At 44.1% G+C, this 15,843-nt stretch overlaps 1 long non-coding RNA gene across 2 annotated transcripts; it reads left to right on the top strand.

Moving 5' to 3' along the window:
* Positions 1-815: 815 nt before the first annotated feature.
* Positions 816-15,329, top strand: LOC132385980 (uncharacterized). Of its 2 annotated transcripts, none has more exons than XR_009509370.1 (3): positions 816-1,268; positions 2,680-2,946; positions 14,727-15,329. It is a non-coding gene; the product is annotated as an uncharacterized LOC132385980 (long non-coding RNA). The 2 variants fall into 2 exon arrangements; XR_009509371.1 differs by having other exon boundaries at positions 1,104-1,123.
* The last annotated feature ends 514 nt before the right edge of the window (positions 15,330-15,843 follow it).

Here is a 15,843-nt window from a genome sequence, read left to right as displayed (position 1 = left end):
CCCCCTTACTCCTAATTTAATCAAAAGTCCTTTCTTCCATATCATTTCCCTTTTCAGTCTCAAGAAATACTGCTATTACAACATCTTTATTTAATTGTGCTTTCCGAATATCATCTTCCAAACCTAAAACTGAATCTAATGTCATGTCATACTTCCAAAATCCACTCTAATAAAACACTTTATCACCACTCTTTCCAAAATATAACTCAAGCGCTTGATTACTATACATTCCATAAGGTTACATAAATGAGACATTCACAATATAGGCCCTTAACTAGAAGGATCAAATGGGGATCTGCCAGGTTTTAGAATAGGCACTACTATTTCCATTTTCCATGAGGAAAGTGGATGCACAATTCAAATATTTAATATTTTACAAATGCGAATTATATACAATTACAATTTCAAATATCACTCTTTCCTGGAGACACCTGACCTGCATTATTAATATACTTCTTAAATTCATACAAAGAAATCTCTCCATCCGTGATACTATCATTGCTGCAGCTGACTTCCAGCACATCAGGGTATTCACTGAAAAACATATCCCTACATTGTTTAACTTCTTCACTTAAATTATCCTGATTATGAATCTCAGCAAATGACCCAGCCAGTAACACAACCTTCCCTGTTTCAGTAACAATCATTTTGCCCTCATTAATCAACACTGGAATATTATGATCCCCACAAATCCCATTTTCTAAATCATATCCCAAACAATTTCAAGTTTGATATCCCTTCATATAACCTCCAATAAATCACCTACTTCCTCACCACGGCCTTTGCCCTTTTATTGGTAATAATATAACTCGGAGACTGATGCACCATCACACAAAAACTCACATTTCTCCCAATTTGCTTCCTGTCCCATTATTAATCCAAATCCAAACTCAGAAAGACAGGAAGGCTGACTGACGTTCAAATAAACTAATCACCCTCTGAGTTCCCACTTGAGCGACGGGCACTACAGCCAATGACAGCAGGGGTTAGTATTAAATTTGAGCTGCGATAGGCTGGAGGAAATCGGCCCATGATCAGCCCCTCCTCTTCCGCTCCATCGCCATGGCGGAGATCAGCGAGTCGCTTCTGTCGGTGTCGCCGGCCTCGGCGCCCACAAGGACGGGTGTGATTCCCCTTCGCGCCTCGGTGGGTCTGTTTCGGTGACGTCTGTGGTGGCTGACGAAACATGCTTTGACAGGGAGCGAACGAGGACCAATGACTACAACTCCCGGAAGGCCCCACTGATGACGTTGTGTTGTTGTTTCGGGGTAAGGTGTAAAAGCAAAATGGAGGAACATGTAATGCATTAAGTTTTCTGTACTGTGTCGTGCCTTCAGTGAAAAAATAAAGTAAAAGAAAGATTCCAGCGAGAAATGGAGAGAAAACAGAACAATACAGCACGGTACAGGCCCTTCGGCCCACAATGTTGTGCTGACCCTTAAACGCTGCCTCCCTTAGCTTAAATTCCTCCATACATCTGTCTAGTAGTCTTCACTAGTGTATCTGCCTCCACCACTTACTCGGGCAGTGCATTCCACGCACCAACCACTCTCTGAGTATAAAATCTTCCTCTAATATCCCCCTTGAACTTCCCTCCCCTTACCTTAAAGCCATGTCCTCTTGTATTGAGCAGTGGTGCCCTGGGGAAGAGGCGCTGCCTGTCCACTCTATCTATTCCCCTTAATATCAACTATACCGCTATCTCCTCTCATCCTCCTTCTCTCCAGAGAGTAAAGCCTTAGCTCCCTTGATCTCTGATCATAATCCATACTCTCTAAACCAAGCAGCATTCTGGTAAATCTGCTCTGTACCCTTTCCAGTGCTTCCACATTCTTCTTATAGTGAGATGACCGGAACTGGACAGAGTACTCCCTGTGGCCCAACCAGAGTTTTATAGAGCTGCATCATTACATCGCGACTCTTAAACTCTATCCCTCGAGTTATGAAAGCTGACACCGCATAAGCTTTCGTAACTACTTTGTCTACCTGTGAGGCAACTTTCAGGGATCTGTGTACATGTAGCCCCAGATCCCTCTGCTCCGCTGCACTGCGAAGTATCCTGCCATTTACTTTGTACTCTGCCTTGGAGTTTGTCCTTCCAAAGTGTACCACCTCACACTTCTTTGGGTTGAACTCCATCTGCCAATTCTCAGCCCACTCCTGCATCCTTTCAATGTCTCTCTGCAATCTTTGACAATCCTCTTCATTATCCACAACACCACCAATCTTTGTGTCTTATGCAAACTTGCCAACCCATTCTTCTACCCCCACGTCCAGGTCGTTAATAAAAATCACAAAAAGTAGGGGTCCCAGAACTGACCCTTGTGGGATACCACTAGTCACAACCCTCCAATCCAAATGTACTCCCTCCACCAGAACACTCTGCTTTCTGCAGGCAAGCCAATTCTGAATCCACCTGGTCAAACATCCCTGGTTCCCAAGCCTTCTGACTTTATGAATAAGCCCACCGCGTGTAACTTAATCAAATGCATTACTAAAATCCATGTAGATCACATCCACTGCACTACCCTCATCTATATGCCTGGTCACCTCTTAAAAGAACTCCATCAGGCTTTCTAGACACGATCTGTCCTTCAGAAAGCCGTGCTGACTGTCACTGATCAGACCATGATTCTTTAAATGCCAATAAATCCTATCTTTCTGAATCTTTTCCAACAGCTTTCCCACCACAGATGTAAGGCTCAATGGTCTATAATTATCTGGACTATCCCTACTACCCTTTTTGAACAAGGGGACAACATTCGCCTCCCTCCAATACTCCGGTACAATTCCCGTGGACAATGGGGACATAATGATCTTCGCCAGAGGCTCAGCAATCTATTTCCTTGCCTCGGATGCAGAACTGGGAAGCGCAGATGGAGTTCAACACAGATGAAGAGGTTCATTTCTGCAGGTCAAATTTGAACACAGAATATAATATTAATGGTAAGACTCTTGGCATTGTGGACGGTAGAGAGATCTTGGGGTCCATGTCCATTCGACACTCAAAGCTGCTGTGGAGGTTGGCAGTGTTGTTAGGAAGGTGTCTGGTGTGATGGGCTTCATCAACCGTGGGATTGAGTTCAAGAGCTGTGAGGTGATGTTGAAGCTATATTTCTCCTAACCTGTACAAAAGTAATTGTACCCCAACACGGCAGGGCTGTGGGCTTAGTTGGACCCCACTTGGGAGTCCTGTGTTCAGTTCTGGTGGCCTCACTACAGGAAGAATGTGGATACTACAGAGAGTGTAGAGTAGATTTACAAGGATGTTGCTCTTGGATTGGAGAGCATGCCTTATGAGAATAGATTGAGTGAACTTGGCCTTTCCTTCTTGGAGCGACGGAGGATGAGAGGTGACCTGATAGAGGTGTATAAGATGGTGAGAGGCTTTGACCATGTGGATAGCCAGAGGCATTTTTCAAGGCTTGAAGTGCCTAACACGTGGGGACGTAGTTTTAGCTGCTTAGAAGTCGGTACTGAGGGAATGTCAGGGGTAAGTTTCTCACACAGAGAGTGCTGGGTGCGTGGAATGCACTGCCGGCAGCGATGGTGGAGGTGGATACAACAGGATATTTTAATAGACTCTTAGATAGCGTCATGGAGGTTAGAAACACAGAGGGCTATATGATCGGGAAATCCGAGGCAGTCTCTAGAGTAGGTTACATGGTCGGTACAACATTGTGGGCTGAAGAGCCTGTAATGTGCTGTAGATTTCTGTGTTCTGTGTCAAAGACAGGCAGAGGGATTAGTTTAAATGGGCAGGAGGACAGCATGAAAAGATTGGGCCGAAAGGCCTGTGTTAGTGCCGTAAGTGACGGGTTCTGTCCCAACCATCGACTCTAATCCCCTCAACAGATGCTGCCTGACATGATAACGTTCTTGAAACGTTGCATTCAGTTTCGCTTAGCATTCTGTACAAAGGATGTTTTGTGCTGGAAGAGTGCAGAGGAGATTCATCATGATTGAGGGGGCTTCTGTTTATAAGTCCATAAGGCATAGGAACAGAATTAGGCCATTCAGCCCATTGAGTCAGCCACCTTTCCATCATGGCTGATCCCAGATCGCACTCAATTCCAGATATCTGACCTCCCGCCATATCCTTTGATACCCTGGCTGATCAGGAAACGATCAACTTCCACCTTGAATATACCCACACACTCGGCCTCCACCGCAGTCTGTGGCAGAGAATTCCACAGATCCAATACACCTTGGCTAATAAAAAAAATAAGCTGCTTACCTCTGTTTGAGAAGGTGGCCCCTCAACTTTGTGGCTGTGCCCCACCACAGGAAATACCTTCTCCCACCTTATCCAGTCCTTTCAACATTCGGTAGATTTCATTGAGATTCCCCGCATTTTTCTGAGTTCCAGTGAGCACAGGGTCAAAGCTGCAAAGTCCTCCTCATATTTTAACCCCTTCATTCCCAAAATAATCCTTCTGAACCTCCTCTGGACTCTCTCCAATGACAACACATCCTGTCTGAGATGTGGGGCCCAACACTGTTGACACTTCTCCAAGTGTGGCCTGACTCATGTCTTATAAAGCCTCAGCATTATCTCGTTGCTGTTATATTCATGGGGCGAGATTGGACTGTGTCTACAGGGGGATCTTGGAATGCAAGTTCATAACTCCCAGACAGTGGTTCCATTGTCAGGCAGTTATGTTGCAGCTGTATAAATCTCTTGTTTAACCACATCTGGAGAATTGCATTCGAATGCAAGAATAATGTGGAGGTTTTGAATGGTGAGCCGAAGAGGCTTAACAGGATGCTGCCTGGATAAAGTGAGACCGGACAATCTCGGGGAATTTTCTCCGGTGTGGCAGAGGCTGAGGGAGGTCTGACAGACGTTTACAGGAATGTGAGAGACACAGACAGAGTGGAGAGACGGGATTTTTTCTCTAAAGAGGAAATGTCCAATGCCAGAGGGCATGCACTTCAGGAGAAAGGGGGAACACATCCTCATTGGACCTTTTTTCACTATTGAAGTATTTTGTAATTTAGTGCATTTTGTCTCTTTTCTCTGCATAGCTGCTGTTGAAAAAAAAAATTGAAAAGGCAATGATGTTAAAAACCTGACTCCGAATGTTTAAAGGAGATTTGCTTTTCATTCTCATAGTGGTGGGTGTCTGGAGTGAATATCGGGTGGTGGTGGAGGCAGGTGCAAACGAGGCTATTAGATACCACGTGGATGTGAGGAGAATGGAGGGATGTGTTCCTTGTGTAGTCAGAAAGGATTGGTTTTGTAAGGCATGAAGTGACAATTGGTTCAGAACAACACAGTGAGCAGAAGGGCCTGTTCAAGGACAAGTACAGCAAGCAGAGCAGGTAAACTGGATAAAGTGATCCCACTCAGAGAACAGACTGTCACGTCAGTGGATATATGCCGGCATCACAGTTCTCTCACCAAAGATACTTCACTGCTGGATAAAATGAAGTTTGTGATGTTTATAACGGATGCGGTGAATTGTACTGCTCAGACATCTCATCAGACTGAGGGAATTAAAATTATTGTGAAAGCTGCAGAAAGGTATCTTGGTGTAACTGGTGTTCTGTGGGAAGCTGTAAATGATGCTCTGAGTTGTGGGGGTTTCTGCATCCCAGTCTACTTGTGAAGATATGTAATGGGATTGAAATATTGAAGTGAAATGCAAGAAGCCTGATTTTACATGGCCAACACTTTCAGCAGTTTATTTCTGATTTGTCAGATTCTTCCGATGTTATATCTGTTCAGGAAACTGCACATTTTAAGTTTTATTTCTGTGCAGGATTATATTGTCGTTTGGCTTGACAGGTTAGTTGGTAGAGGGGTGATGTCAGTTTTATAAGGAAAAGGGGCAGAGTATAGTGTTGTGAATGGGAAATAGACTGCATCATGAACTTGTAGAAAATCTTGATTTTAACTTTCTGAATCACATTTGGAGGTTTGGCCATCTACTTTTCTCATGGAAAATGGTTGTAGTAGTTCCCATTCTAAAACCTGGATCTCCCCGTCTGATCCTCCTTCTTGTAGGCCAATATCATTAAAGTCTCATTTATGTAAACTTGTGGAATGTATGGTAATCGAGTGTTTGAATTATATTTTCGATAAAAGAGGTAACTTCATGTTTTATCAGAGGGGAATTTGGAATGGTAGAATAAGACCATAAGACAAAGGAGCAGAAGTCAGTCATTCAGCCCATCGACTCTGTTCTGCCAATTCATCATGAGCTGATCCATTCTCCCATTTCGTCCCACTCCCCCGCCTTCTCACCATAACCTTTGATACCCTGGCTACTCAGATACCTAGCAATCTCTGCCTTAAATAACATTGGAATCAGTTTGGGTTTGGAAGATCATATTAGGAAAGTACAGTTAAATAAACATGTTGTAATAGCAATATTTTTGATATTGAAATGGCAAATATTTCTTGAAGGATGGACTTTTGATTAATGTTTGGAAAGTGCAATTGAGAGGGCTATTGTACAATTTTTATCTAATTGTTTCTATTTGTACATCTTGTAAAGGTATGGGTGGGCAAGTATGACATTGAATTCATTTTTATATTTGGAAGATGGTATTAGTAAAGCCAGTTAAATATAGATGTTGTAACAGCAGCATTTTTACTATTCAAAAGGGAAATGGTATTTATGGAAGGAAAGAATTTTTATGAAATTGTGGAAATGAGGATGGAGGGGCTATTATCTAACTTTGAGTTGTTTTAATTGAACATTTTGTGTCAGGTATGTGTGGGACAAGTTATGTGTTTTTCAGACAGGATTAATGAACCTGCACTTGATTGGAAATGATAGGAACTGATATGGTCAAACTCCTTAAAAGTTGTCAGTGGTAAGATTTCCAGGCATGTGGACGGATAATAAGCTGACATGGAAGCAGCGGATCAGAAAATAATTGATAAATGTAAAGAAACATTAAATATTCTCAGTTATCTCTGTGGGTAGTCTATCGTGTTACATGAAAGTATTTGTTGACCAATCTCATTTGTTTAATTGGTTCTATTCTTGATTATGGTTGTGGTTTATAGATCAGCTTCATCTTCAACTTTATTATGTTTGTGTGTGATACAAGCACAGGCTTTGAGATTGTGTTGTGGTGCAGTCAGGTCGTCCCCTGTTTCGGCTTTACTGATTGAAATTATGGAGTTTGAATTTAATCTTAACATATTGGATTAATGTAAGGGGGAAACATGAGCATGCTGTTAAAGGTGTGCTGGAGGACTGTTGGGAACTTCACAAGAAGAGTGTTTTTAGTTTTCGTTGCCTGGGTTCTTATCACATTGGAAATATGTGTTTGTTGGGTTATGCAAATCGTCCCACAGTTGTGTTCTCGGTAACCCCACCTTGTTTCTGTCAATGCCTTTATTTGATTATAAGATACTCAATGAAGTCTAACAATTCTGTTCTGCCTGAGAATTTGTTGGTTCAGTGTATATTAAGGAAATTATTGAGAAAGTTTAACCATTTTCCAGAGGATCAAAATATAATTTAACTGGGATTGTTGATGTTGCTGTGTTCTGCGTGAATTATTGGTAACAATAAAAAATAACCTACCAGCTATTTATCAGGTGCAACAGAATCGCTTGTCATCATTTCACGCTTACAGTGGGTGAGGAATTTTTTTGCTGCAAAGTTGTAATTTGTTCAGATTCCCTTTCGGTTTTCAAGAGTCTTAAAAAGGTCATTCTTGCAGCAGGTCAGATTTACTGCTGGAAACTCATCCAACATTGTTTCATATTCAAAGGTTTGAATTCGGGGTGTGCACTGATTTGGGGTGCATGAAGACACGGGTCCTGAGGAGTTGGTAGACCAGAGGGATCTGTGAACACAGGTTCATAATGACTTGAACGTGGCGTCACAGGTAGACAGCGTCAAAATGAGTGCTTTTGGCACATTGGACTTCATAAATCAAAGTATTGAGTACAGCAGATGGGATGTTATGTTGAAGTTGTATAAGTCGTTGGTCAAGCCTAATCTGGAGTATTGCGTGTAGTTTTTGTTACCTGCCTAAAGGAAAATTATCAACAAAATAGAGAGAGTGCAGAGAAATTTACGTTTGCTGGGACTTGAGGACTCGAGCTTTAGAAAAAGTTAAGGACTTTATTCCCTTTAGTGTTGGAAAATGCAGGCAGGATTTTTCATCTGAGGTTAGGTGAGATGGGAACTGGAGGTCGCAGTTTAAGGGTGAAATGTAAAATAATTATAAGGAATCTGAGTGGGATTTCCTTCACTCTGAGGGTGGTGAGGGTCGGGGAAGAGCTGCCAGTGGAGGTTATGGATTTCATTGTAGAAAAGTTTGGATCAGTACAGGGACGGGAGGGGTATTGAGGGCAATGGTCCAGCTGCGGTTATGGGACTCCGCAGAATAACAATTCAGTATGGACTAAATGGGAAAAAGGGTTTGTTTGTTATAGTGCTCTCTGACTCCAAATAAAGTGTCGATGAAGGGGAATTGGTTGGGGCTGTTGTCGGGAAGCTTTCAGGATTTCCTGCTGGGGACAGATGTGAATTGATACTGGATATCCATGGTCAAAGTGTGGCGATCTCTCTCTCTCTCTCTCTCTCTCTCTCTCTCTCTCTCTCTCTCTCTCTCTCTCTCTCTCCCTCTCCCTCTCCCTCTCCCTCTCCCTCTCCCTCTCCCTCTCCCTCTCCCTCTCCCTCTCCCTCTCCCTCTCCCTCTCCCTCTCCCTCTCCCTCTCCCTCTCCCTCTCCCTCTCCCTCTCCCTCTCCCTCTCCCTCTCCCTCTCCCTCTCTCTCCCCCTCTCCCCCTCTCCCCCTCTCCCCCTCTCCCCCTCTCCCCCTCTCCCCCTCTCCCCCTCTCCCCCTCTCCCCCTCTCCCCCTCTCCCCCTCTCTCCCCCTCTCCCTCCCTCCCTCCCCCCCATTGCCATTCACCCCGCTTCCAAAAAATTGCCCGTTTCTCCTCTTTGCCTCAAACTCTCCTGCCCCCATTTTCACCCCTTCCCTCTCTTGCCACCTCTGCTTCCCCGTTCCCTCACCGTCGCTTTCTCTCCATCTCATGTCTCCCACTCCCTCATCCTTTCTCTTCCTCCTCTCGCCTCACCTATTTCCCTCTCTTTCACACACTCTCTCTCCTCTCTTCATCCGTTCACTTCCCCACTTACACACCCTTGTTCTCCGCACATTCCTCCCTACTCTACCCACTCACTCAATCCCCTTCTTCTCTCCCTTATTGTCTCTTTCTCCCTTTCTACTCAATGCTTCCCCTGCCTCTCACCCTCACCACAATTCCTCCTTTACTGCAGCTCGTTTTCTGGGCCACCCTCCCGTCCCTACATCCCCCACCCGTACTGTGATGACGGTTGACTCACACAGTGAATTGTCTGATGTTGTACAATTCTTCGTTGTTTGGACAGTGACAATGTTTTCTCGGAAGATGAAGGCTTGTGGTTTCCAGGAGAGGCCAGTTTGTTCCCTTTTTATGTGCTACAGAATACGCCGGGTTAGGGAGTGTGGAGGAGAGAGGAGAGAAAGAGAGAGAGAGAGAGAGAGAGAGAGAGAGAGAGAGGGGGACTAAATACCTACAGCCTCAATCTCTTACCCCTGTCCTCCTCTCTTCATCCGTTCTCATCCACACTGCCCAACTCTTTCCTCCACACATTCCTCCCTAATCTTCCCCCTTTTCTGTCGCCTTTTTCGCAGCCACCCACCCGTCCCCACATCCCGCACTTTGATGACGGTTGACACGCACAGTGAATTATAGATGTTGTGTAATTCTTCATAGTTTGGAAAGCAGCAATGTTCTCTCAGAGATGAAGGCTTGTGGTTTCCGGGAGAGGCCGGTCTGTTCCCTTTCTGTGCGCTACAGAATAGGTGGGGGCACGGAGTGTGGAGTAGACGGGATAGCCGTGTGTTCTCAGTAGCTACGCCGTCACGACAAAGACCGAGCGCTGTCTGTGACCTGGTCTCTGACACAAACACACACAGACACACAAAGAGACAGACAGACACATACGAGGACGCAAAGGAACACATAGAGATGCAAACAGATAGAAATTCTTTAAAAATGAATGCAGTTTGCTTTTTCAATGTTTTAAGATGGAGGCAACTATTCTGTGAACTGTTTGAAATGATTCTTTCTCTGGGATAATCTAATGTGCTTGAGGGGATATCAGCGGGTTTGCGGGTTCACATGGAAATACAACATTCTGTAAAGTTGTCTCCATTGATGCCCTTTATCCCATCAATCTTGATTTAATTATCAATCCAACAACCCCTTCGCTTTGGATGTGCTAGTTGAAATTTTAACAGCTTTTGTAACTGATCCGCTGTGTGCAGGGACCCATAAGAAGTGGAAATATAAACCAATAAACAATGCTTATGAAATAATGTTTGATGAGTTTCCAACAGTAAATATGTCCTACTGCAAGAACTACCTGTTTTAAGACTCATCAAAACCGAACAGGCATCTGAACAAATGACAACTTTACATGAACATGTTTCCACCACCCACCGTAAGCCTAAAATGATGGAAACAAATTCTACTGTATATACTGATAAATGGTTGGTAAATCGTTTCTTTATCGTTACTTGTAATTCATGAACAAAAAACAGCCACACTGTCATCCCGGTTAAGTTATCTTTTGATTCTTCTGCAGCAATGTTTAACACATCATTATAATTTTCCACAATATACTGATGAATCAAGATTGTCAAGCATAACAGAATCCTGAGACCTCATTAAATTGTGTATGCTAAAATCAACTAAAGGGATTGAGAAAAACAATGTGGGTTACCAAGAACGCTTCAGTGGGACATATTGCATAATCCAGCGAACCCATATTCACAGCATGATGAGAACCCAGTCCGTGGACAACAAGCTGTGTGAACTGATAAGTGAAATCTCTCACCAGCGGGAAACAAAAGAACGTAATGTTTTGTGCTTTGCGGAGACCTGGTTGACGGAGGAGACACCGGACCACGCCATCGAACCCTTTGGGTTCTCCCTGTTCCCTGTGGACAGGTGGAAACCACTCACTGGGAAGAGTAAAGGAGGTGGGGTATGCTTCATGGTCAACAACAATGCTTGGTGCAACACCCAGAATATGCATGTGCTCCAATCCTTTGTTGCCCAGATGTGGAGCAGCTGTTTAGACCCTGCTGGCTGCCCAGGGAGTTCATGGTGTTATCATCACAGCAGTGTACATTCTGCCCCAGGCTGATACTGACCTGGCTCTCAAGGAACTGTACGAAACCCTCAACACGCTGAAGACTGCCCACCCAGAGGCTGCCTTCATTGTCGCCCTGACTTTAATCCAGCATCGCTGACTGAAGCCCCTCCGAAATGTTGTCAGCACATCCAGGTGAGCGCTCGGGGAGCTGGCACACTCGACCTTTCCATAACGCTTACAAAGTGCTCCTCCGACCACACTTCAACAATCAGATCACTCTCTGATCCGGCTTCTGCCGATGTACAGGCAAAAACTGAAACAAGAAGCGGCCATAGATGATCCATCCACTGTTGGTCCGACCAATCGGTCTTCATGCTGCAGGACCGCTTGGATGACATCAATTGGATTGTCTTCCATGATGAGGATGTGACCAAGTTCACGATGGGGTCACGTGCTTCATCTGAAAGTGCATCGAGAATGTTGTTCTCCAGAAATCGGTCAATGTCGTTTCTTTATCGTTACCTATAATGTGGGCACAATAACAGCCACACTAACAACCCCAGTTAAATTATATTTTGATCCTTCTGTATTAACACATCACAATAAATTTCCTTAATGTACCAATGAACTAACAGATTTCAAGGCGTAACAAGTCCCGAGACTTTATTAAACCGTGTATCCCAAAATCATTAAAGGCATTTACAAAAACAAGTTGGGGTTGCCGGGAATGCCACAGTGGGACATATTGCATAATTCAACGAACCCACATTCCCAGCGTAATAAGAACCCAAGCACCCTAAACTATAACACTCTTCTTGTGATGTTCCCAACAGTCCTCCGACACACCCCTAACAGGATGATCATTTCTTTGCTCCTTCAAATTAAACCAGTACATTAACATTAAATTCAACCTCCGAAAAATCAATCAGTAAACCTGAAACAGCAGACAACTTTACTGCACCATAACAGAATCTTGTCTCACAGCCAAACATTTGAAAGTTGGAGATGAAGCTGATCCATCAGCCACAGAATCAAGACAAGATCTAATGAAACAAATGTAAATGGTCAGCAGAGATTTTCATGTCGCACCCGAAGAATATCCACAGAGACACCGAGAATATTTATTGCTCCTTTACATTTATCAATTATTTTACTGATACGGTGCTTCCCTGTCAGCTCATTGTGCATCCACCTGTCTGGAAATCTCACCACTTACACGTCTTCAAGAGTTTGATCAGATGATTTCAAATCAAGCGCAGGTCTATTAATCCTGTTTATAAAACATTTGACGTGTTTTTTTGCCGCTGAAAGCTTAAGTCCCATCTATTTGCCAACTGATTAATTGCTAATGGCATCCTATATACAGTTAAATTGACATTTCTATCTCAAATTCATAAACCTCCATCATCTGTAAATAGTAATTTACCCACCCCGGCACCTATCTCATTGCAAATATTCTTAATTATAATAAGAATTGATAAATACTGCCTTGTGCTTTCTTGTATCTCAGAAACTTGCGTATAACTTGCACAAGAAATCTAAATAAAAAAATCTCATAAAACTTTAGAGTCGAACTTCCAAAAATTAATCAAAAGGCCTGTGTAAAAGCTGAGGAAATGGCATGTAAGTAGCAAAATTGAGTGGGATGTTGGATCATCGGGATGCTTTTAAAGTTCAACAAAAGGCAACTAAGAAGCCATAAGAATGGTAAAGGAGAAACACGAGAGCAAACTCGCCAATAATATAAAACAGGATATTATATTGTAGCTACATAATGAGCGAAAGGGAGATGAGAGCTGATATTGGAGCACTGGAAAATGATGCTGGTGAGGTAGTAATGGGAAACAAAAAATGGCAGAGAAACTTAGTGAATACTTTGCATCATTCTTCACTGTGGCAGACACAGAAGGAGCGAGTGCCTTTGCTATTACAAAGGAAAAAGCGTGTGACTAACTCAAGGGTCTGAAGGTGGACAAGTCACCTGGAACAGATGGACGACAACCCAGAGTCCTGAGAAAAGCTGTTGAAGAGATACAGATGCATTGGTCACGGTCTTTCAAGGATCACTCGATTCTGGCATGGTCCCGTAGGATCTGAAAGTAGAAAATTGCACTCGTTACGAAGGGAGGAAGGCAAAAGAAAGGAATTTCTGGGCCAGTCAGCCTGAGTTGCGTGGTTGGGAAAGTATTGTAATCATTTAACGAGGGTGAGTTTCCGAGGTACTTGGAGACTGATGATAAAACAAGTCAATGTCAGCATGGTTTCTGTAAAAGGAAATCGTGCCTGACAAACCTGTCAGAGGTCAGTGAGGAAGTGAAAAGGAGGATGGACAAATGAGAGGCAGTTGATATCATTTACTTCGATTTTCAGAAGGCCGTTGATAAGGTACCACACATGAGGTTGCCGAGAAAGATAAAATCCCATGTTGTTACAGGAAAGATACTGGCATGGACAGAGGAATGTCTGACAGGCGGGAGGCATCAGGTGGGAATAAAATGGGCCTTTTCAGGCTGGCTGCCAGTGACTAGTGTTCCTCAGGGTCAGTATTGGGACCGCTACTCTTCACATTGTGTATCAACGATTCAGATAATGGAATTGATGACTTTGTGGCAAAGTTTGCGGATGATACAATGATAGGTGGAGGGGAAAGTAGTGCTGAGGAAACAATGTGATTGCAACAGGACTTAGACAACAGAAGGATTAAAAAAGTGGCAGATTGAATGCGGTGTTGGGAAATGTATGATAATACATTTTGGTCAAAGGAATAATAGTGCAGACTAGTGTTTAAATGGGGAGAAAATTCAAATATCAGAGCTGCGGGGGGACTCGTGCAAGAGACCCAGAAAGGTATTTCACAGGTTAAGTCTTAAAGAAAGAAAATACATTGTTGGCTTTTTTGAAGAGGAATGGAATATTTAATTAAGTATATAATCCTGATCCTTTATAATACACAGGTTAGGCCGTACTTGGAGCTTTGTCAATGTTTTTGGTCCCATACCTCAGAAAGGAAGCAGGATCTCATCGAAACCTACCGAGTGTTGAAGGGACGAGACAGGGTGCATGTGTTTCATATGATGGGGCATCCAGAGTAGACGGCACAGCCTCAACATTGAGGGGAGATGTTTTTGAACAGAGGTTAGCAGGAATATTTTTAGCCAGAGAGTAGTGAACCGGTCGAATACACTGCCACGGGCTGCGGTGGAAGCTGTCTGTGGGTATATTTATGGCGGAAGATGGTCATTTCCTGATCGATCAGGCCATCAAAGGACATGGCGAGAAGGCAGGTGTATGGGGTTGAGTGGGACTCGGGATCTGCGATGATAGAATGGCGGAGCAGAATCGATGGGCGGAATGGCCACATTCTGCTCTTATGTCTTACGGTCTTTCCAAGATTCAACTTGACCTCCCTTTTCCAGTCAGCACCGCCCCGGCTTGTCCCCGTTAAACTGACTCAGTGCGGGTGGACTTTAGGACCCGGGGCAGCTCAGGACCGAATCCGCCGTGTTTCTGTTCTGTTGATGGACGTGGTGAGCGAGTTAACATTAATAGATCGATAATTCTCATCTCGTGTTTATTTCACTCTCCGCACATTTATATTTACAGGGACATTACTCCTGACATTGGTCCCAAGACCCAGCCTGTTTACAGAACCGGAGCGGAACTGGAGCAGATTCTTAGACACTTGTTTTCATCGCAAATCCAGAAGACAGTTTAACGTTTTTTCGTGAATTTATTCCCAGTGAAGGTGTGGAGATGGGACATAGTCTCCGCGTTGTAAAATGAATCTGTCCCGGACTCGTAACTGAGATAAACTCCCACCCTCCCGGGGTTGGGACAGGCAGCGAGTCGGGGTTCAGGGGAGGTGGCAACACTGAACAAATCATAATTCAAGTCCGATAACCCCTGTCCGATGACCCAGATCAGCCAGATAGTGGCGTCTGTGTCCACAGGACACTCGAAGCTGCTGCGTCGGTTGAGAGTGTTGTTAAGAAGCCGTATGGCGTACTGGGCTTCATCAACTGTGGGATTGATTTCAAGAGCTGTGAGGTGATGTTACAGAGAAACAACGCCTTAGTTAGACCACACCTGGAGTACTGTGTCCAATTCTGGTTACCTCACTACGGGAAGGATGTGGATACTATACAGCGAGTGCAGAGGAGATTTACAAGGGTGTTGCCTGGATTGAAGAGCGTGCCTTATGAAAACAGGCAGAGTGAACTTGGCCTTTACTCCCCGGAGCGCCGGAGGGTGAGGGATGACCTGATACACGTGTATAAAATGATAAAAGGCACTGATCGTGTAGATTGCCAGAGGCTATTTCCCAGGGATGAAATGGCTAACACGTGGGGGCACAGTTTTAAGGTGCTTGGAAGTAGGTACAGAGGGAAGGTCAGGGGTAAGTGTTTCACACAGAAAGTGGTGGTGCATGGAATGCATTGCGAAGGTGGCAGAGGTGGATAGAACAGGGCCTTTTAAGAGACTCTTAGTTAGGTACATGGAGCTTAGAAAAATAGAGGGCTATGCGGTAGGGAAGTTCTTGACAGTTTCTAGAGTATGTGACATGGTCAGCACATCATTGTGGGCCGAAAGGCCTGTAATGTGGTGTAGAAATTTTGTTCACTGCCAACGGCGAGATGCCGAACAGTGTTGCAGAGAGACAGTTCTTGGGATGCAAGTCCACAGCTCGTTGGATGTGGCGAAACAGGTCGATTAGGTGGTG

The sequence above is a fragment of the Hypanus sabinus genome (assembly GCF_030144855.1).
Source record: "Hypanus sabinus isolate sHypSab1 chromosome X2 unlocalized genomic scaffold, sHypSab1.hap1 SUPER_X2_unloc_8, whole genome shotgun sequence".
In the NCBI taxonomy this organism is placed as follows: Eukaryota; Metazoa; Chordata; class Chondrichthyes; order Myliobatiformes; family Dasyatidae; genus Hypanus; species Hypanus sabinus.
This window is presented reverse-complemented; position numbering and strand designations above follow the sequence as displayed.